The sequence below is a fragment of the Bombus fervidus genome, chromosome 16 (assembly GCF_041682495.2).
Source record: "Bombus fervidus isolate BK054 chromosome 16, iyBomFerv1, whole genome shotgun sequence".
NCBI classification, from domain to species: Eukaryota; Metazoa; Arthropoda; class Insecta; order Hymenoptera; family Apidae; genus Bombus; species Bombus fervidus.
The window spans coordinates 9,104,503-9,129,041 of record NC_091532.1 but is presented as its reverse complement, the minus strand read 5'-3'; the positions used below and the strand labels follow the sequence as shown (position 1 = coordinate 9,129,041).

Genomic DNA, 24,539 nt, shown 5'->3' with positions numbered 1-24,539 from the left:
TATCTATTAATCTCAGCAGATTCAAATATTAAGCACTTTTTAAAAATAAGAAACCTCAAGATAATCATTGGAATCGCACAGTCCATTAAAATGAACTTTACGCTCGAAGATAACGAAGCCACGCGATAAATCTAACTTTACGGAATAATTTATAATAAATCTGTCTACTTGCATCAGTGAGCAGAAAAGCTTTACAGCGTGACATCGTATTTTATCATATTTCGGTTTGGTTCAGGCGATGGACGCAAAGACCAAAACACAAAACTTCGGAAACAACGCTCATTTCCAAAAAGGCAGACGTCAGTGAAATTCCGCCAGGGGATCGTTTGCTCTCATTTAACGCGGCGCCAATGTTTTCCGCGACCGGGAGGCCGACTGCGCGTAAATAGTCATATCTAACATTTATCAGGTGACACGGTCGTTCTAGCCTCGTCAAGATCCATTTGCGGGCCAGGATGCACGGGAGCATTACCGTGTCGTGATGTCAAATACTAACGGCGGAGAAGCGAGTGGTGTCATTACCGGACCTCATAGCCGGCCATCGCATCTCACTACTCCATCCCTTTCCTTCGACCAACCCCGTGGTCGTATTTCTCCGTTGCGGAACACAGAACAGCGTACACCGACGCAAACAGGTTGATAGATCTTGATGGAGCACCAAGGCCCCTTGGCCACAGGTTCTATGCTAAATACTGGCGTCGCAATTAGACGTATAATTCAATTATGCTGGAAATAAATGCGGGGATGGCTTCGAATGGGACGTAAACGTGATCTGAATATAGTCCATGACGATGGACAGGTTCGGAATTTCTTTTTTAATTTACAGATGTATTTGTGGTATGATCACGGAGAAGTGATCACACATAGAGTCAAGGATTTTTAAAAAATTTTATATAGGTTTATGCAAGAATTATAGATAACTGAAATTTTTTGAATTTTATATACTCGTTGATCTGTGATAGAGCTGGCTTTTTTCAGGACACTTTGTAAAGAAGACACGAAGCATTAAAATTTGAGACCAGTTTCACGGATAATAAATACGCGTATTATTTAGTTAATTAGTTACAACGTCGTATAGGAAGAAGATAGAACTGTTATTTTTATGTTTATATAATATATGGAGGAAAGCAGGACGTGAATGGTTTTTATGTATTCATGGAATTTTACGGTATTCTTATTTTCAAATATGAATGAACGAAAACTTACCGTCGAGGCTCAGCCGATACGACACTCGCGAATTCCTAGATCCCTTATTGCCCAGCCATCTAAGTCACATGCAGCAGTCGAAAAATTCGTTCGTACTTGCATATGGGGGATAAGAAAGGTAGTTTCAGGACCTAAAGAGAATAGAACATAACCTTATGAAGACACGCTTTACAACACTACTTTATAATACTATTATACATTACAAATGGCATTCTAACAATTCTTCCTCAGCGTTTCTATTTAACCGAAAATTAATAGTTCCACGATTTCGAAAAATCCCGCAACTATTCCATCCCACCAAAAAATCCCATCTTAACGCTATCACTTCCGCAAAACGCATATTCCCAACCGGATATTAATTCACGCAACGAGAGTACATCTCTCTCTAGGTAATACATACATACATACATACATACATACATACATACATAAGAGCATGGCTACGAGAATCGTGATTGGTGTTGGCGCGAGGATGGCTTAGGGACGAGGCTAAAGGGAGGACGAGAAAGAGGATGGCGGATAGAAGCCAGAAAAAGGAAGCGTAGGAAACGTGAAGGAAGAGAGAGAACGAGAGTGAAAAGAAAGGGATGAAAAAAGAAGGAAACGAGAGTATTTGGGAAAGAGGATGAGAAGGTGAAGAAGAAGAAGAAGGAGGAGGAGGAGAGCCGGCATCGAGGGTAGGGGCTAAGACGTTGTCCTGCCAACAGGTGGTAGCAACCTCACACTACTAGCGCTGCTGCTTCAGTACGGCAGCTCAACCCCTTTTTCACCCTCCGTGGCAGCAACCACGACGATAACCCGCGGCGACACCCGATAAAACGGGCCGTAGAGAGGGTTGGAGGTCTTCTACGATGTCGGGATAAGTGGGTCGTGGTCGGGGAACGGAAAAGAAAAACACCGGAGGGATTATCGGCCGTGGATACACCACCACCCTCTCTCTCCTCGGCTCCTTCGCCCACGCTAAGCCACGGCGCCCCTTTAACGAAAGAAACTTGCTCTTTGCCGGCAGCAGCACGTGCACTTGCTACGAGACGACGCGATGCTCTGCTTACGATTCTCGGTCAGGACTCGCCCCCCCTTCCGCGCCTTCTCTCACTCACTGTATCTCTTCCTATGTCGACGGCATGCTTCCACGACCGGGACGCTCGAGTGGCCTGTATTTTGCGACACAAGGATTTTGCGGTCTCTCGGGGAAAGGACAACCCCCTCTATGTTTCTGCTTGTCTCGCCCATGCTGTTGGCCCGTGGCGTGCAGTCACGTCGCGACGCTCGGCCAAGGGGAATTACCAGTGCGGAGGCTTGACGAACTGGAAACACTAGCGTCGCGATCATTCTTTCAACGGACCAGTTGATTTTCCGACTTTTGCGACTTTTGTACTCCTCGATTACGACGATTTTTATGTTTTATGTAGTTTTGTTTCCAGATTGAAGATGTTTAACCCTTTCACTATGAGTTAAAATGACGATATGACGTGTAATAGTGACACGGACCTTATTACGTGGTTGATATACTTCTTATACGATTTGAAAAAACAGTTGCCCACGTAACGATCGTAAATCTTATGTTCACAGTTTCCGATGTGCTCGTATGATGTGCGCACTTCGATAGATTTCTAGCATCGATTTTACTGTCGATAGCAAAAGATTAATTAAATTGCGGAGGAGATAATTTAGATTCATAATAGAACAATCTTACTGGAAGAAATAATACGAAGAAGATAGAAATATACAATATTTTCTTTCTTTTATTTTGTAAAAGATTTGCAAATATTGTGGATAGATTCGATAATCTTGTCCTTGCGACCATCGAGTTTCTCCGCGTCGCTGTAATTTTAACGAAGACACCATTAAGGCGATAGAGGAAAGACGAGCCAATGTAAAAGATTCGGACGCCTCAAAGGAAAATCTTAACGAGCAGGAACAATGAACCCATGTGAATTATTACTCGGCACAAAGCGGCCGTGTTTTCGTCGTTTAATAAAACGCGGAATGAATTAAACGAAAGGCCTTCCTTTTCCCTTCCTATCCTTCGTTTTTTAATAACGAGACTCCCTCCCGGTGCCCTTTGTTTCTTTCAAGGTGCTTCCTCTGTATCGTTATTCAACCAATTATCTGATATCGATAACGAGACCACTTTAAACATCCTGAATCTCGATTATCGATCGGTATTGTCGATCGGTACCATTTATTGGCAAGCATTATACTTTTTAGGTAATTAAACAAGATATTTTCAAATCCAGAAGTATGCTTAAACTTTTCACAATTAACGATACTAAAAGGATGATTACTTGTAAAAGTTGAGATATGCGACTAAATTTCAATTTCCCAAAATCTAGACTTTTATGTCAGTATTATTTCAGTCCGCCATGTGTTATTCAACAACACTCTATAGAAATTCATATTCATCGATGATAAGTTAGAAATTTACTTTTCCCTCCAATAAATTTACGATCTTCAGAACATTAAGTTCAACGTGAAGCAAGAACGATCTAGAGAGACACATAGAGAAATAAAAGGAAAAAACACACACACAAGACGTAATCATGCTTGAAAACACGATCGTGAACAACTGAACCAACAAAATCCGCATTGAGAACAGGGCTACCTTTCAGATCGCGAAACTAAACAACGTGAACGATAGATTCGATTTGTTCGACCGAACGTTTTCCATTCTACGGTCTGCCCCCCGTCCGCCTTTTTTAAGGGAGGACAAAGGCCCGTTTGTTGGGCCCCCGGGCTCACAAAGGGTTCCATTGCAGCTATGCGGCCGCATGAAACGAGGTCTGTAAGACCTTCCCGCTCCCACCTTCTTTCTTCGAACGCCACGATTCTCTCGGTAATAAGAATTTGCTACATTGATGTTCGCTAAAAGCGCCGGTTATTGTACCTGGCAACACTGTTATCCTCAACACCGTAAAATCGCGAGAAATTGTATCGTACACGTGAACGAACGAATCCTTCACGCGATTTTCTGCATTGTGGTGGCTGAGTGTTTCTCTGGTTTAAATAGATCGAGAATACAATGTTGGAAAATTTTATTTGGTGAACTGTTTTAGGAATTTCCGACGATTATAGCATAAAACTCGTGGTAAAGAAAAAACGAAATGAAATATACATTAAAAAATATTTAGTACAAGGAAAAAAAGCTTGTGTCTGGGCTTTATTTACAAATTTAAATTACCAAAAATGCAGCGCTGTGAATCTACAAAATTTTGTCAACTTCGTTATCAATCAAAACTAAGCTAAGTTTGCTATTTCGATCATTCTGACTATTCCAGTATTAAGCAATAAATTAGACAATTTTAAAACTCATGAATTTGTCAATTTGATTATTTCGATCATAAATAGCAGATTGTATAATCAGAAAATGAAACTTTCTATTTGGGAATTTATTATTTCGATCGCCTTTGCAATACTAATGTGAAGGAATGAACTGGATAATTACAAGACGAAGAATGATTCCAGGAATTCGCGTCAAGATCTCTAAGCCTCGGAAGATTCCCCAAACAATGAGTAAACACAAAAGTAAAGGATTCGGAAGAAAAAAAAAAAAAAAAGAAAATAGTCCCACGAGATCAGATCGAATCGAATTGCCGCGAATTTACCGTTCGGAGAATTCGGTGTAGTAAGACGATAAAACTCGCCGGTGGATTTCGAGCAAACAAGGATTCTCGCTTTTCTCAGGCGTTTTACGTGCGTGGAATGACGCGAGGCGTGTGCGCGCGAGCGTGAGCGCCACTCGGTTCCCAGGTCGAGTTCAAGGGTTTTGAGGTGAAAACGGGACCGTGATTCCAGGCACAAACTGGATCGACGGGTTCCTGACTTGACGAAGCCCTCGACCTACGACCTCTGACTCGTGGAAGAGGTCGAGATGAAGTTGCAGGATCGTATATCGTTGGTTCACTTGCAGTAGACCAGCTTTTCCCCCTCATCCTTGCCCGCCTACCCTTGCCTTTCTTTCTCACTCTAACTTTTACCTCTCTCTTACTCTTTCTCTGTATGCTTATCGATCCTCGTGAGCCAGTTTATGCGGAAAGACCACGCCAATTTCGAGAATCCGTTCGACTTATCCGCAGCAAATACACGCAGACGATGAAATCTTGGTATGAAGAGTTGTTTCCTCAAGAAACATCATTGCCATTGCCACTGGTTCTGACCTAGAGACAGAGAAGAGAATCGGCGATCGGTGAATCAACGGCATAACAGCTTCTTCCTCACTGTTGCATCGTAACGAGAGCAAAGGCAAGAAAGTTGAAATCCACGGGGACTCGAGCGATCTGTTTCTGCCGGGTAGCCGCGAAACAAGAACGAGAAAAGATTAAGAGGACGATGAAGTTCTATGCGGGCGGGTGGGACAGTGGAACGAACGGGGACGGAGAATGGATCGATGAGTCGCGGGGAAAAACGACCAGCAGACCAAGGAATCAATAATCGAAGTTAAAACATAAGCTCCGTTCCTGCTGACTTCTTCCGGGCACCGTGAAGCGCGACGGCAACTTCCACGTGTTTCTATTGTCGTCTGCCGTGGAGAGAGAACGGGCTGACGGCAAGTGGAAGAGCGAAAGAATAGCCGGAAAAGAAAAAAGGGGAAAATAGAAAGAGAAGAAACGTCTATCTCGCTGTAAAGAGAGAATGCGTCGTTTCTCGCGCTCCTCTCCACTCCAACGAAACTCGCCGCTCCGAAGAGAGGACCAGGAAAATTCGCAAGCTTCCTTCCCCCATGTCGGTGGTGCGCATTGGCCTGACGGTCCGGGAGAGTGCTCCTCTTCGCAAGAAGGACGGACAGATCCAAATTGAAATGTAATGTACACCCCTCCAACGTCCACCCCCTCGGCCTCTCAATCGGCCAAACCTCTCGCCCGTTCAACGATATGTTGCTCGCTCCTTCTCCTCTTTCTCTTCGTTTCCCTTCGGCTCGGGCTTGTGCACGCCGGCCAAAGATGCCTCGTTGTTCCATACGAGGGAAAGAGCCTCTCTCTCTCTCTCTCTCTCTCCCCCCTCCGGAGCTTCGTATAAGTGTAGGTGATTTACTGCTTCGGGCTTAATGGAGGCTGTTTACTGCTAATTAAAACGAAGGCCCGCTTTATACCGTATATACAGATGTGTGCATATACGTGTACATAGTAACTATATATGTGTATATGTATAACAGACTGCGTTCCGAAAACCGATTCCACGGAATCGTGTCGTTTCGCGCAACTCCGGCTGCCTACTTGCAGACTTCTCGTCTACGAATTGCTTTTGCTGTTACTGGCTATACGAAGAGAGAGGGAGGGAGGGAGGGAGGGTAGCTCTTTTCGCAATGAGTGTGCACAAGGTGAAACTGTTTGGTGGATCGTGCGCTCACGATTGGAGTGGTTCGCTCGTGTGAACCAAGAGGTTTTTAAGGAATGTGCACGGGCTCGGCAAGTGGACGGAATTAATTTTCTGCTTTGCTGTTAGGGGTAGAGCGAAATGAATGGCGAGCAAGATGAATGGCGAAGTATGCACTAGCTACGATCGAGGATAATTCTCTCATCTTCACGTATTATCGTTGATAAGTATTCTTATATGTGAAAAACACACAAGAAGAACTTGACCACACTATTTTTGTTAATTTTTTGATTTCCAACAACTTTTTAGATTCACAAATAGCTTTCTGGAAAGTAGAGGATAAATCTATGAAATTCAGTAAACAATCAAATATCGAATCAATTGGTAAGGTGATATTGATTAATGAATTTTAAAATAATGTATTATTCCTTTTGCCTGTAGTCTTTCCGCAACATTATACGTTTGTTTTAATTAATCAAATGATTCAACGGAAACACAGAGAATTGCTATTTAAATCCAGTCGACCAGGCAATTACCTCTGATATGGTAAATCATCTTTTTTTCCTGCAGACGTAGATACTCATCCGTCGACATCGAGTTTCGCAAAGCGGTTCGTGTATCGAAGCCACTTCCGGTTTCCCGTAAGAAGCAAAAGTGGACGCGCAGTTCGCGTACGAAAAGAACAATTAACTGTTCCCTCCAATTACCACAATTACCGATCTTGTTTTATTCATAAAGATCCCTTGCATAAAGTCTTCTGCCCCTCCTTCTCTTCCTCCTTCTCTCTCATTCACTCTGTCGCCCCGGAAAAGGGCATTCCCCTGGTCGGTCGTCGAATGTAAAACCGGCCGGGACACCTTGAAACACGCGACTCCGTTGTGGCATCGTTGTCGTTGTCGTCATCGAGACGTCGAGACTCGAGCGAAGCAACCAGCCACCAAGCCGTTACGTTCCACGATAATTACTATTCTTGTCGGGGCAAAGAAAGGACGTTTCAAAGGCTTGACACGCGTCGATCCCTCTTCGTACGCTGGGGAACGGTAAACAATCGCGTTCGAGAAACGAAGTTACTCCAATTAGCAACAGGGGTCCCGAATAATGCCAGGCCCTTCGTATTTAGTATAACGCGGTAATCCTCTTTCTCTTTCCATTTCCTTTTTTCTCCACCGTTCTCTCTAGCCTACGCGATCCAATAAGAGTCGACCTAGCCGCCGTTTCACAGGCTCTCCTCCGCTCTTCCCAATTAAACCGTACCACGCTGCAATGAGTTTGCATACTGCGTACCGATATCAATTACCGGGCCAAGTGACACGATGGAAGAGAACGACCGATTAAAAGAAGGAAAATCATGAGACGAGGGAGCAGGGGAACAAGTGAGAAGGCAGAGTAACAGAGATAGAGAGGAGAGCAGAAAGAAGAACAAGGGAAGAAAGCGTGGTCCTAGTGCAACGAGAGAGAAGTTTGTGTATCGTAGGGGTTTAACGAGTGTAACGATAAGTATAGCTATGCTCGAATTGGCGTTCAAGGACAACGAGTTACGATTTCTTCTATTGTACGATGTATATTACGTATATACGCTGGATTATCAGTTGTCTAAATGACGGAGGCAAAGAACGTTCGAGTATAGTGTAGTTTTGTGTTGACTGGTCATTGGTGGTCAAACGTTCGGATTTTATCTGCGCATCGCATTGACGGAGATATAGTTGTAGAAAATCCTGAGTACTTCTTTTTTCCATCGAACACGAGTGAAATATGGGTACTTGATATATTTCTTTATTACATTAGACTGTCCTAAAAGATTCTTTCATTTTTTAAGGAAATAATAGATGCACAACGTTTTTTGTTTTATATTATTTCATTGAATTATGTACAATCTAGAACAAAATGAATAATTCAATAAGATAATTTAAGACAAACAATGTTGTGCATCTATTATTTCCTTACAGAGAAACTTTTGGGACAATCTAATATATATGTAGCAGTAGTAGGTAATTTTTACTATAAATGATTTGTAATCTATGATTTAATACTATGTTAAGTATTTTCTATTTACCATCTCATTATTACAATTGCGAATTAGAATTGTTCTCTTGTTAGAAAATAGAGAATAAAGGATGGAAAATAGAGTCTTTTCTGTCAATAATAAGTGTTGGTTTAATTTCGCTTCTTATTAATTCTGCTACTGATTTTGCAAAAATATTAAATGGTATTAAGTATGACAAGAGTTACATTGAAAAATGTATTGCTATAAATTGGGAACTCTAATTGCTTGTGATTTTATTAGTTTAATGTTATAATCATTAGGTTGTCCGAAAAGTTTCTTTCGTTTTATGAGGAAATAATAAAGGCACAACGTTTTTTATTTTATATTATTTTGTCGAATTACGTACGATCCATTTTGTTTTGTTGAGATAAACATCGCGACATTTCACAGACTTGGTTTCACGTTTGTATAAAGGTGCACTGTTGTAAAAAACACGTTTGCGAAAGAAAGCATTTTTCGGACAATCTAATAACATGTCGTTAATCATTTCTTCAGTCATTTCCGAACGACATTTCCATGGAGATAAAATAAATTTCAATGCTGGGATTTTATGTTAGTGGAATTTAACTATATTCACCGGTTATTTTTCCGATTTTCTTATTTTATTATAATTTTCCAAATATTTTTAGATTGTGATTCAAAACTGTTATACCGAAACCGATATACATACTACTATGTTACAATCTGCAGAACGTTGTTGGTCTCATATGTCAAGTGTCGCGGCATTAATCGGTACGACCTCTATTTCGACAATTGAAAATCGAAGCATTATATTCTTTCCTGTAGTGCTACGATTTGGAGATATTATTTCGGTTTTCCGTACTATGTATATACTATGTACGTTACAATGTATAGTTTCAATGCCATAATCTGCAATACATAGGCTTAAAACATCAGTTTTGGTTCAATACCGTACTAATAATAATTATAAAATTATTAATAGCAGTTATCATTATGTTGTAATTTATATTTTTAAAGGAAACTTTAGAATATTTAATATCATACTTATAATATTTAATACATATTGATATATATTGTTTTGACAAAATCGATAAGAAAAATTGGTAAGAACTAGGGACCGAAATCAGACCGGTATAAAACTATACGTATTATAAATTATATAAAACCGAACCGTAAACCGATACAAAACCGAAAAATAACAGTTAGAGAATCGATATGGAACCAATGAAATATCGGTTCTAAAGAATTGAAACCGAAAGCGATATGGTGCAGAGTCGCTATATCTATAACATTTTCTTGGTACTCGTAAATTGTTTGAAGACCCAAGCCGATATCATAACTGTTTTCAACCCCTAAGTTTAGAGAAAAAGGGAATCATTCGATCGATAAAGAGCTTAATAAAAGGGGGTATCCATCGTGGTATTGACACGATTGATCATTTAATTTCTTAAGTGGCAGCACCACAAACATTAGCCCCGCTAGAAAGAGGGGGCGAGGACGCATACACCTCATGAGGTCAATGTAAGGAAGGAACGAAAATCCTTACAAAGTTCCAACGTTGGAATCGTGTTGAAGGTATTCCTCGACTGGAGCACTGGAAATGGAGCTTTTATACGAAAGTACTCCATATCACTTTATTTAAGATTTACCCTCTCGCTCGCCCCTTTCAACCTCCAACAAGACTCGTCCATTTCGTTGCAACCCCTCTTGGCCCGCCTCTATCCGCTCGTTCTACCATTCTTAAGCCCGATCCTCGCTGCTCGAGCGTCCTTCTGTATCGACGTCTTTCACTCTCCTCTCCTCTCCTCTTTCCTCGCACACCCACACTCACTCGCTCTCTCTCTTTCTCTCTCTCGCTCTATTCCTACACTCCACCAGCCGCTGTTTCACTCTTCTGCTTTTGGAACGTGTTGTTTGTTTATTCCATTCAGCCTCCTTAACATGATCTGTCTGCTTGGCATTCTACCTTGTCTGTCCCGAGAGGAGCGTTTTGCAAATTGAAGAAACACTTGCATCGATCGATGCGATAAGCAATTCGCGACTATAATCGCGTCCAGTTGTTCCTTTAAGCCTTTTAGTGCCGATATATCGTTCTTTCAAACTTTATCTTAGGATAAATTTATAAAACGTTATAAATGGTTTAATTTCTCTGCAGAAGCTCTGTGCGAGATGTTCTACGAATTGAAAGAATTGTTTATGGGTGTTAACTTTTTGTTATTTCTTTTCCCGCGATGCCTGATACCGAGACTGTATGTACGCTAGTGCCATAAGATAAAAATCCGGCAGGGGAGATTTGTTTGAGACCGTAATCACAGGATTCAGATAACACTGTTTAGAATAGAATATCTCCTTATGTTTCAGAAAATAATCTTGCATCAACAGGCCGAGAATAAAATTTTTGTTGCACCTGTAACAATTTGTAATCTGGGCAATAAAAGATTTCGCGGTATATACATTAGTAACCATCAATGTTAACTAGTAATAATAAGTGCTAGTAATAATAAGTAAATATTGCACATTTTCAATGGCTGGATAACTTTAAACGTTTATAATAATATTAGAATGTTATTTCAGTGATGTTAGCTACATGAATCACATGTTTTGAAACGATTATCATTTAGTTTTGTGTTTTGATATTAGAAATTTTACTTTATTTTTTATTTATTTTTTTTTTTTGTTTTATTTACGCTTTATACTACGCGTTCTACATCAAACTACGACCAAAGTATGATTTTTCTTCTTCCCAGATACTCTTTATAAAAGAAAACTGATTTCTCCATTTTTCCGAATGATTTTGAATAAGTATTATTAGCCTGACTTTCAACAAACATTGAAATACAGTTGGCATTAATTGATTCTTCCTTTATTTCGTAATATGTCCCCTTTTCAATTTTCTAAATATCATTCTTACTTCTTTTTTATAATTTTTTTCTCAAACCTTGCCAAATTACATCATATTGCTTCGGTATTCTTCGCTTAGGAGCAATTCTTTCGGTCGGCACTAGAAGGGTTAAGATTCTTCTCCTTTAAGCACTATCGATTGTTTGATAAAGAATTCGATTTTTTTAAACGGCACACTTCTTCGAAAGTTAGAGTAGATAATTAGTCCTTAGGTGAAACAAATTATTTCGTAAGAAATGTACGGCTCATCGTGGATAATAAATATTATATGGTAAAATTTAATCGATTAATGAGGTACAATTAGACGTTAATAAAAGTAACCAGCAGATAGAGGAATAAAACATTTAAAATATAATGACAAAAATTATATGATAGTGATACAATGCCTCTATATCGACCTGATCGGAGCTCGAAGATTAGTAGAAACCCTAATAGTAGTAGCAAAGAGTAGTTATTATACTGATACGTAATACTTCTGATCAGTCAAATATTATCTTATTCTTAAAAGCTCTATAAGAAATTTTACGCTATTTCTTGATCCATAAGTGGGTGCCAATTTCCTTGCAAGTTCTCCAGAGCTCGACTGGCTTGCACGCCATTTGTCGTCGAAAAAATACTCGAAGCATCCGTGGCGCGAGACTCAGTACGCAACATTGAGAGTGAAATTCGGTGTAGCGAAGTGAAAAGGAAACGAGTGAAAGGGACGCTTGGCGAAAACTGCTAATAATTGCCGAAGAGACACGCCGCTGTTGTAGTTGTGAGACAAACCAGGGTGACAGGGATAAAAAGAGCAAGAGAAGAAACGGTGAATAAACAAACGGAAGATAGAAGGGAAACAAACAGGAGCACAGAGGGTGGAAAATTCCGGACAAAAATCTGTAGAACGTGTTCAATGGCTTTCCCTCGTATCATTTCCCTATACATCTTCTATTCCTTTCACGTGTGTTGCGTGTCGTTTGGAACGTGATGACCAGACACAATGACTCGAACGCTATCACTTCGCCGATGAAAACCGTCCTATAATTTCGAAACTAATGTTTCTAGACCTATGCTTTTTGAAATATTTTTTTTATTTTAATAAGCATGTTCCACGTGATTCCTTCAAGTCTGACCAAAAGTCTTCGAAACATCCTATACACAGTGAAACCCTTGGATCTGTAGTTTGAAAATCCTTCAAAACGAATATCTTGCTCGTAAAATAAGACAACCACGAAAGCAAATGTAGAGTATCTATCAGTTATCAATGAGTTATCAGCAATTTAATTAGCGATTTATACTGTCTTTAGCGAATCTGTTAGTACGAGCGATTATTGTCTGTATTAATTTATTTATCATTTTTCAATAGCGAGTTATCTCGTTATTTGAACAAACCAACCATCCTCTACAGTGACCAACGATCCTCTACATAAATAACAACGTGAGCAGCCTCTAGTCCACTAAACAATCTGAAACGATGAACATCATATCCCTCAGACTGCCTTTTAGGTTCAATATGATCGACGATCAATTGACAATAATGTCAAGCTAAATTTCGAAGCTCCAGAAATCAGTGCTCGTTTCTCCTCATCGCGTGTATGTACATATATACCAACACGTGTGCCATCGCGATCGTTCCCCTCCACAGTTTGAATGGAGTCTCGACTGGTACGGTCGAGCTGGTGGATGCGCCTCTCGTTGTCTGTTTCGCTCCCAGGACCAGGTTGAGAGGCGTTCTCGGATCTCCAACCATGTAAACCGGTCGGTCTGGTCCACGCAACCCCACCATACCGGCCACCTGCTCGCCTAGCGAGGCCCGTAGGCCCTCTTCAGCCTGACACGAAGCCCTGCCATTAAATTTATTCGAATCTCATCGGTACTGTCCGAAACTCGGGCTGTTACGACTTGGAACAGTCGAAAGGACCGCGCGAAGATCGATTTGAGACTTTACTCGTAGTTTCGTTTTGATCGAGTTTGTAGAAGAATGGGAATAAAAGGGAATGTTTATTCTATGAGAAGAATTCACTACAATACACATCAAGAGACTCTATAAAAGCTGTAATTCGAGGTTAAATATACTCCGGTATCAACTTACTATCTAAATTCCACTCACTACATTTTGCTTTTATTCAAAACGTACCTAAAATTCATACTTAACCTAGGTATGTAATTTACTGTGACATTATAATCTACGTGCAAAGCCATTCTATTCTTTACATTTTGCCCACTAACAATTTCCCTAACGTACGCGCATAAACTCTTTCAGAGATGTTCCCGTGAACGTAGGCCAAATCCACCGCCGTGTCGCGCAAATTGAAAGGAAAACGACGAGGCTCGTAAAAAAAGAAGACCCCAGCACTTTGCTCTCGTATCGAGTAACAGAGCCCTGGAATCAAAGGATCTCGTTATCCCGCCGCGAAGTTTAAGCGAACGTAACCGCGTTAACGAAATCCCGAGATCGATGATCGACCGTAGCTCGAGAGCAAGTTGACCGATATTTTCGTTATAAGCGTCGTTAACGAAACAATCCTGAAGGAGGATCGTTTCCCTTTTGACTCACGAGAAAGTACGTAACTGGTTATAGGTACGCTGTTGACAGACCGAATGTCTGAAATAAAAGTCGGCTGCGCTATTGCGTTTCTCGGAACAAGACGCGATCATTTAGAGAGGATTTAAGCTAATACGAAAATGGTTTCGTTGGTAGAAGATAGGGAAATCATCGTCCGATGGAAACTTTCGTTGTCTTCGCCACTAATTATTCTATTATTAATCGTTGATTATAATTAATTACTGGACGGCCGGCGAATAGACTAATTGACATTGATTTATGGGTTTAATTAAAGGCGAAGACGCGCGCGCTGCCGCGCTCACGTTGTCTTACACGGCGAAGGAACGCTTTAACAACACCTTTTCAAGGGATTCCCGGCTTTGTGCCACGGCCTTTTACACAACCCATTCTCTGCCCCTTCTCGGCGACTGGGCCGGGTCACCCTTTCGCTGAGTCGAAACTATGCCGTAGTGATATTTTTCACGCGAGATTGCAAGAGCTTTAAAAATTAAATACAGTCTGCTTGCTTTTAAGGGCAGTTGTGTATCTATAGGCCTGGGCTATTAGTAGATGATTTTAACGTTATTTGATGATTTGATTGATGCAGCAGATTGAGGATTTACACGTTAAAGAATATTAATATTTAAATGACATGTTACCGTATCTGTAGGTTACGCTGATTCTGCATTTAATAATATTACACAGGTTACACTATATAACCTGTATAATATCGCGTGTCCAGTATCGAAAAATATTTTTCCTTTCATCCATCTTGTGTTTATAATATTCTACTGTACTTTTCTCCCTTATAATTCATGCTTTACTACAAGCACCGACTTTGACCAGATAAAATATCAACCCCTAGAATCCTATAATCTCTAACACGAAGACTTTTAAATAAAGGAAACTACTAATAAATAATTTACAGTTGGAAAATACAGAATTTGAAAGAAAGTATGTCGCGGATACTGGATAAGTAAATTGTGTAACCAAGATCAAAATGAACTCCTCTCGCAGAAACAATTCGGATAGTCGAGCCAAGGATAATAAATGGCGCGGAACGCACGGCAAATAAAAGCGAGTCGACGGTTTTAAACGACTCGGATTGATTAAATCAATATTTTACACGGTTGTTCGCCGTCGAACGCGAACACACACCGATCATCCGGCAACGCATGCAGGATTTGCATATCCCGCGCGTAATAGATACGTTAAACAGGTTTACGTTAGCAACATTATTAGTTTATCTCGAGCGTAACCGCCTCGGAATCAAGAAATCATTCCCGAGAGAGAAAGAGAGAAGCAATGATATAACCTGTTCCTAGGAGGCTTATCTACCCAAGCGGTTCCGCGTCCCACTGTCTACGTGGTTTAAACACATCGCCCAATTAGAGCGCCTCTCCCAATTAGGCGTCTCGTGATTTTTTACAAATATAATTGACACTCAGCGTGCCCTGTCGTTTACGCGAAAATAGGCGAGGACGCGTGCTCGTTATACCGTTTCTCTTCTTCTCTCTCTGTTTCACAACCGGATCGTTCACACGCGTTCGTAGAACGACTGGTTGAATATTTTACGCGGACACGTTCGTCCGCTCGAACGGTCGACGCTATCGAGCAACAGCGCGATAGTGACATAGAATGTTTCCTCATGGCTTACGATGATGCTCGTCCAGTTTCTGGAACTCGTTTCGATCAACCAAAATTACGAATACCTACCTAATTGGATATTTGCGGAAATGAATGGTAATTCATTAAATAATAAGTATTTATGTTCCGTTGAGATGAAGCGTGCGTTGTACGGATGGTATTAATATGCTTTTAGCTCTTTGATTCTTAACTAATCAAGTAGAGCCGTAGTATAATGATGTCTGCGATTAACAAAAAAAAAAAAAGACGTGCAGTTTCTCTTTGCCAGTACGAATGAAATATCGTAAATGTTTTTAATATCTCGATTTTAGATTGGGAAACTAGGATATGAATTTTATAAATACATTAATTTCCAATTGAAATCTCTAATTCAATATTAGCAAATAGTATCAAACGCTAAATGAATTTCTACGTTTAATAAAACTTTATTAAATTGAGGAGAGTATATATATATGTCGGAGATGAAAGGACACTGGAGCCTTTCTTTCGGAATGTTTCGGAAAGTTCCCAATACTTTAGTCCAGACTTTTTATTATAACCGTACTTAAATAATAAAACTGAGAAATAGCTGTTTATGAGTTACGTCAATTATGATTATCCGATATTTATGACAGTGGGCTTGGGCTCGAAGTAACATAATGGGTCACTGAACGTAGCCACGGTCACGGGAGGGACGTGTACTTAACAGAGGTATAATGTAATTAAATAACTCTCCTTAAAAACAGGGATTGACCTGAGGAATACGGAGAGGAGTATATAAGGGCAGTTCCAATTGGACTGAGAGGCAATTCGATAAGTTCGACTAGTACCGAGAACACGTGCGTCAAGTTCAAAATCACACTTGTCATCCCGTTGACCGTGTATTCGTTATCAAACCTAAATTCATCGTCATCAATATCTCGATCATGCAATCATCGATATCACTTGTTGACTTTTGTAGTACATTCCCATAAATAACATTCATCTGGTATAAGACAACTATGGACAACTCGCAGCAAGACTCATTACACGCCGCGTTTTCTAAGGACGATCCGACACATATATATTGTATGCTAAATATCCTAATAAAAATAAACAAGAACAGATGAAACTTCAGTGAGAAAGCATAAATCAGGCATGAATTACCATGTCACGAAGACGTGACTGTCGAAAAGGGACAAAAGGGACGTCAGCGTTCCGATCCTGGACATCGCGGTTAATCCGAAATTACACGTTTCAGCGTGCAATGATCATAACGTTAACAAGAATAACGAACGGGCACGGTTCCGGGCCGGTGGCGGCTCGACATCGGACAAGATTTAGCGTCGACTTCCTGGCAGCACGAGCAGCCAGCCACCCCTTCCGCCCTGCGATCCCGACACGGCCTCTGGGACAGACCGAGAGAGAGAGAGAGAGAAACAAGGGGAGGCGTATCTCTTCGACTCGTAAAGATAACCGCGAATAACCCCTTTCTGGCGGGCACGTCGCTCTTTCTAAATGGCCCCGCGTCGCCCGGGTACCCGACTGAATTCATTAAGTCGCTGATTTACCGACGCTTTCCGGTGTAAACGAAATTACGAACACGCGAGCGCACCCTCGAGACACGGACAGAAAAAACGGAAACGTTACGCGGTCCACCGGGATCTGTGGCTAATTCGGCGATACCGTTGCGCTGGGACTTGTGCCTCGCTGATTGGCTGTAATTGATTGACAGATGCCAGGGAGAATATTGTTCAACTAAGTAACAGATTTGTGATTTCTCGGGTTTGTTTTATGTCAGGTTGAATTGAGAGTTCTGTCGTTCTCGTTCTTTAAATCAGGAGAAATTAATTGTTTCCCCCAGTACCTCGACAGTCTGATACAACGTTACAATTCTATATTTGAAAGCAGATTGAGAAAGTTAAAAATGATGTTTCATTGGAAATTTGAAAAATTTAAATTGCTCTATAAACTTCTTTAGACTGTTAAAAGTAGACGTATTGCGTTTAATGAAAAGCGATTAGAAGAAGATCTTTAATAAATAGAATGAAGTGAGAAAGATTTCAGCGAATTGAAATACATGAAAAATATCATCTGATTCGCGTGTCTCGATACGAAAGAAATAAGAATCGTTCACACGAATTCATAACGGAGAATACTGGAAACCAGTTTCGAAATTTACATCTAATTTCCTAATGACTCGTACCGTACAGCGCTATGATTAATTAATGGCGAATTGAATTGCTATAATCGGAAAAAATTAGTGTAAACGAGTCGAGAAAAGAAAAAAAGGAAGTCTAGCCACGAATTAAACGTTTCGTGTGATTCCAAATTTGATCCCACAGTGCAACCGAGTTATTACACTCTAAGAAAATTAGCGACTTTAATTCAACGTGAAACGAAAGTATATGGGAAACGGTGCAACGCTTCCCAACGCGATCCGATTAACCTTACGCTATATCCATAACCTCTAAACAAGCTGGCGGCGAACGAAATCGAACAGGCACTTGTATCGATTATCAGAATCACGGGATCATTCCTCCGGCGGCTTAACCCGTTCCGTTGCGGTCCAATTAACACCGACCACGACTCGCTATGCTCACCATGTATATCCATTAATTTCCGTCGTTTCATCGACCACTACCAACCCTTTTCGCTTTTTCAAAAGGAACTATACAAGCGTTGAAGAAGATCGAAGAAGACGTCGTCGTTAAGAATTACTTATGAAGAACTAAGAGGATTAAGAGGTTGATTTCCATCGGTATTAGAGATACATGATACAAGGAAATAATTACACTTCCAAAAATTAATAATATTACGTTAAACGAATATTTAAGTAGGATAAGCTCAGCTAATTTTTCTAGATGAACTTTTAGTATTAATAGTAGAGAAATATTATAGATTCTTAACTAGGAAGGCCATTCTAACCATCAATTTATTAATAAATCAACAAAAATTATTATTTTCACTAAAGAAATATAATTATCCGTAAATATTTGCTTTGCAAAGAAAAGTATTTCTCTGTATCTTTTTTTTATATACAATACACAGTATTTGAGATATTTTTCAGATATGAGAAAATATATGTAAAAGGAAAATGAAGATAAAACAAACTCTGGTATTTTTCTCCCTAACGTCCCATAAGAAATTCTATTCCTTCAGCTTCATCTTCTTCAGAATCGAGCTTTACCATTCAAAAATACAATTCATAAATCAACGAACCCAAAAACAAAAGAACCAGCCTAATTCGTCCATCCAAGTTGGTCAATTGCGAGGCTGTCTAAGCCACGAAAGATTACTAAAACGGTAAACAAATTAATCAACGAATAAAAGCTGACGTTTCACATTCGCCGAGATCGGTTAACCGCCTAATTTCGTCAAACGATTCCAAGGGGGTGGAGAATCGATCGTACAGCGTATCCAGTATTTCCTGACGCTGGCGTTACCGGGGGCCACGCCGGTGGTCACCGAATAAACACGAGCCAGCTGGTAAATTGGCGATAATCGAAGTCTTCGTGTACTGTATGCTGTATACCGCGGCAGCGGAATATCAGCTAGGGTTCTCCGCGGTTGATGTATTAACCCTCGACGGAGCGGGCTCGTAGTGTCGGGTTCGTTAAGACCATTAGTACGGAGGAACACACGAGGCGCAAGAGAATCCACAAAGGGTGACGACGACGGGGCTGCTTCTTCCTTTGCTAATGACGATCGTATCGCCGCCGTGCGTCGCCGTCGCGGCCGCAGGAAAGCGGGAACGACTCTGTGGTGAAACACCGGCGGAGTTAACGAATCCGTGTCCTCTCTAGGTTCTCAATGGCTGGGTTAACTGGTTCCCCAGCTTTTGTCTCGCACGTGAGAAAGTTATTCTCATCTTTTCCTCTTTTCCATCTCAGAGCTCGCGGAGAGATCGCTGGGATTAATCGTGGTATAATTGAGACTGTTACCTACGTAGGTATGCTTGGTTATTTTGATGTCCGGTGATTAGGTTTAGTTTAGTAGAAGGGCTAGAATTTATCGTGGTTTATAATATACGAAGAGCGTAGGAGGAATATTTGACAGATATATTTTTTTGGATCAATCGATATTCTTATTTCAATGTCACTTTACGACTACAATGTAGTATTTTGACGTAATTAACGAGTTTTGAAATTGTTTGGTAGATTGGGAAAAAAGACACGATTGTGAGAAACTGTTAAGAAGAAATAGTTTAATATCGTGATAAGCAATATTTTTTAAATCATGAAGGGTATGCGGAAACAGACTGCAAGACATTTTTGGTACAAGATCAATGGACGATGAACTGAATTTGAAAAACATATCTCACGAATCTAAAGACCTTCTCCTTAGAAACGTTTAGATAGGCATTAAGATACTACTATACGCATACCTATAAAACTCTTTCATTTCCTCGAATCTGTTTCAAAAACCAATCAAATAACGAAGATTCATTAAGAGCCCGAAATCCTCCATCCATAAAAACTATCCCCTATAATAGTCCGCGAATGTCTACACTAAGATACCACCCAATGATCTGGCAAATGAGTGGTGATTCTAGCGCGATAAGTCGATACGCTTATCCAATTTTAAAACAAAGTCGCAGTGTGTCCGCATTGGTGACGAAGAGAGGGGAAGAAAATCCCTGGTCCCTGGTGGGTTAACGAATCGGCCCGGACACGGAGACAAATCCTTTAAGCGGGTTTTATCTCTCTCTTCCACCCGGGGTGTCGCGACGCCCAGGGAGAGAAAGGAGGCGAAACTCTGCTCGTCTTCGAGCCTCGCCGCGGGCCGTAATGACACTTTTACACGCGGATAATGGGGCTCCAAAGGCACACACAATGTGGCACAAAGCGTGACTAGAGCCCCGGAGCGAGCATAAAAACATATGCGTGCATGCGAGAACAGAGGCTAGAGTGAAAGAGGAACGACGAAAGGAAGAACGACAAGGGAAGAAAATAAATACATACCGGGAGAATTGGCGAATAGAAGAGAGCGGAGGATGGAGAAACGTTTGGAAGGTGAAAGGACGACGGGAAGACCGACCGAGGAGACCCGAGAAAAGAGAGGCCAGTGTAGAAAGAGAGACTTTCACGGGCTGAAGAAAGAAAGAATGTTTCGTTCGTTCGTGTGAACGTGCACTTGCGCGCACGCTTGTCTATGTTACATGTTTATGTGTGCATGTGTAGAGAGAAAAAGGCCACAGAAGAGAGAAAAAGAGCGAGTGGATGGTGAAGGTGCCGAAAAAGGAGCAGCACGCTCGCCAAGCAAAAAGGAACTAAACTCATTTCCGAGGCATTAACCAATTACTTTTTGCGAAAGGGTGTCGGTTACCTTCAACTTTCCCTCATCCGCCACGATCCCTTCCGCGTACCCCCTTCATCCCTCTGGCTTAAGGTCTTGCAACCCTCCCGTACCCCGCATGGTTCGTTATCCGACCCACCCCTCGGAGAAACGCGAAGAACGTCGACCAGTAACGGTACGTTAACGAAGAAAAATCTAAACGATGATACACGTTGTCTGCCGTCTATTATTTGCTTGCTGCGTTCTATAATAAATGCTTTTAAATAGATGTATCTATAATGGATCACGAAAGTATTGCAACACTCGCGGATACCTTTTATGAATGTATTATAAGTGTTCAAATATTTTCGTTAGCCACTTATGTTTCAAATAGGATCGGCTTTGGTTTCGCTTGAATTTTAGAATAAACACATAAATAATTTTAATACCAACGATTTTTCAGCGATTGATGGTTGGGCGTGGGTTTAAAAATGCACAAGACTTGGTTTCGTTTGTATTTCAATTAAAAAATTTCGGTGGTTCGAAGATGAATTCGAATTAATTGTACATTATAATTACCTATCAATCATCGTGTTTTATTATTTTCACTCAAATTGGATAGAAATAGATCGTTTAACGCATCGGACGTAATTAGAATTTCGTACAAATTTAATAAACGATGTATTGTCAAAGAATTCCCTAGGATAATCTCTCATTATCATATTCGATTATCCGCTTAATTGCAAGCAACAGGGATACAATACAATACACAGCCTGAGATCACCAAGCAGCTTTGACTGACGCTATGACTAGGCGTTCCTAATTAATAGTCAATTAGAAGCCTGTTCGGCAATAGTAATTAATTTCCTACTCGAAATTCTATACGGTGATATACGAATAAATAAATATCGCTGATTACTAGTCATCGAGTTAACGTGAAATAATAATAATAATAATTATTATTATACGCGAAATAATAGAAATAATGGAATAATAATAACAGCAATAACTGAAATAATGAAGGAAACTTAAGACCACACGACTCCGGAAGGGCAGGGGTTAGTGTACATTATCTTAGCTAGAGAGCGTGGTGCTCTCTCTCTCTCTCTCTCTCTCTCTCTCTCTCTCTCTCTCTCTCTCTCTCTCTCTCTCTCTCTCTCTCTCTCTCTCTCTCTCTGCCGGAGAAACCGACAATAATGAATCAATTTTGACCGACCGAGTTGCTGCATTCATGGTTAATCTCCCTGCCTTTAATTGCTGTTAGGGATGCACCGAATATTCACCAACTATTTGGTACTCGGCATATTTGCCAAATTTACTGAATATTCTACGTGCTCGGATGGTTAACGCTAATCGAATCACTCGACGCGGCCCTGCAGAGAAACATGATTTTTTCCCAACCAGAACATAACCAGCGATCATTTTAATTATCATTTTTAGGCTCTGATATTCCATTTCCAATGTTTGGCAGGGTGCAATTATTCCTGATACTTACTACTACCTATTAAAATTAATACTGTTGAGCGAGCCATCGGAAAGTATAAAATTGTTACAAACACCTGAGCAACTATGCATCCTTTGTTTCAAAATCTAATATGCGAAGAGTACACATTAATAAATAGACCTATGACAAATTCGCATAAAATCTCGATTATCTAACATCTTTTCTCGGTCGTCAAGTGATCTTGATTGCTAATGAACGATCTTGCATGATCCTTAGGGCCTTTACACGACGTTATCAACATTAGCTCAATGAATCTCAACCACGTTTCCTTGAAACGACTTAACATCAGAATTAAGATCTTATTAAACTGTGCGAATTGTGTAGAATAGCCTGAAACTTTCGACATAGTTTAATATGTATATATTGCACCTGCTATCCCTGTTTCCTATATTGCATTATAAGAAACGAAGCTTGATAATCCGCTCTCGCGTGAGTCCAGCCTAGAAGACCCTCGAACAGTCTCTCAACTCCTAAGACGCCTCATACAGGATCCACCGTAGCAAGGTCTGTAGATATTACAAGCTCTACAGAAGGGTAAAGGGTATATCGGGGTGTGCAGTAGGCTTTATGCGCGGGCAACCAGCCAGCCATCCTACGAACCGACCAGGAAGCTCATAGGAGACAGAGATATCGAGACGCGGAAAGAGAGAAGAAGGAGAGCATCCAGGCACAGCAAGTCCCCGATCTAATATCTGCCCGGGCCGGGATAGAGCACATATCATACTGTTAATCTGAAAACCGCGTCTATAAGAATCCACTTAATGAAATTTCCGACGTGGCTGGTCGATCGACGAGCGCCAGGGGGAGAACACCTCTCGTGTGCCTACACGCCGCTGGCATTGTGGAGCAATTAATAACGTCGTTGTGGCGCCCCTCGAGTCCCTGCTCGCGTCATTACGGCTACGGGGGAAGAAGTCTAGAATGGACACGAAAACTTGCACCACTCTGATGTCCGGCCACGCCGTCCACTGTGTCGATGATAGGACTATGGATGATTTCTGTTATACATCCACGTCGTTAGAATTATAGGAACAGTCTAGAATCTACACAAACTCTTGCACTACTACTCTGGTAACCAGCAACATCGTTGACCACGTCGATGATGAACTCACGAACGATTCTCACGATACATCCACGTTGTTCCATGATCGTATGACAAAGCTTTCGCAACGATAAGTATCATCGTGTATTCTGTAATATATGAGAATCAGGGAATCCTCGCGGCAGATACAACCTCATGAACACACGACAACATTACACCATCATCAACGTGGTGGAGCACAGCATGCTACCTTTGGCATGGAGAACTGTAAAGCCCGGTACGTAACTACTATACCATAGCGAAGTCGATGGAGGCAAGTCAGGAAAGCTGGCCGGGGGTGAACGGTGGGGATGAACGGAGGGGGTGAACGGAAGGGGTGACCAGACTGACTGCTAGCTGGAATATAGGCTGTTGTGAATATTACATTCCCTGTGTATATAGACGCGGCGGGTCCTCGGCAACGCTTCGAGGCACAGGGCCAGAACACAATAAGACGCCAGGCGCAATTAATTTTCGGGCTTTTGCTAATTAAATTTTTCCCCGTCCCGCCTTCGTGCCTGCCGACGCCCCCGCGTGTCCTTCCTGTATTATATCGCGCGACATCGACACGCCGCTCTGCTATTGCTGAATTTTTCGAAGAAAATTGCAAGCTCTTTTCGTGGAATTTATTGCTTCATATTTTTTACAGTGAAACAGGATTATTCGAGTGAGATAACTCTTGCGCCATCTAAACCTCGACAGGCGTTAAAAGGAAGATGATCAGAAGCATGAAACAAATTGACAATACAAATATCCAGGGAGCATAGATCAAACACGATTGTTTTCTCTAGGTGAAAGTCGTCGGAGAAGTACCAACTACGATAATGTGACGCCCGGTATGTCTGCTAATTGAACGGCGAGTCGAACGCTATTTCTTCCGCTCAAACACCGTTGGTATACGGGAAACATTCTTAAACGATGCGATCAGCATCGAGCAACGATTCTCGACAGTCCGAGGAATTGAACAACCGGAACGGGCTGATTGGACGATCTCTCCGTTTCATCATCGTCGTATGTTTCAACGAGTGGCCTCGGTTAGGTTCGGGATTCATAATGGGATTCCCGGAGGATCTCTAAAACTTCTTGAAACCGTGCGCTCTGAAGCGTGATACGGTAACGAGGG

The 24,539-nt window shown here is 41.2% G+C and overlaps 1 protein-coding gene across 2 annotated transcripts in view; it reads right to left on the bottom strand.

Annotated features, from left to right (window-relative positions):
- The window catches only part of LOC139995685 (uncharacterized), a 169,341-nt gene that overhangs the window by 126,221 nt on the left and 18,581 nt on the right, over positions 1 to 24,539 (bottom strand). Inside the window, exon 2 of one of the 2 annotated variants that reach the window (XM_072019381.1) lies at positions 1,207 to 1,337. The exons of the other annotated variant lie outside the window; for it this stretch is intronic. The gene's annotated coding sequence lies outside the window, so the exon portion shown is untranslated. The remainder of the gene's footprint in view (positions 1 to 1,206; positions 1,338 to 24,539) is intronic. 2 annotated transcript variants of the gene reach the window in all.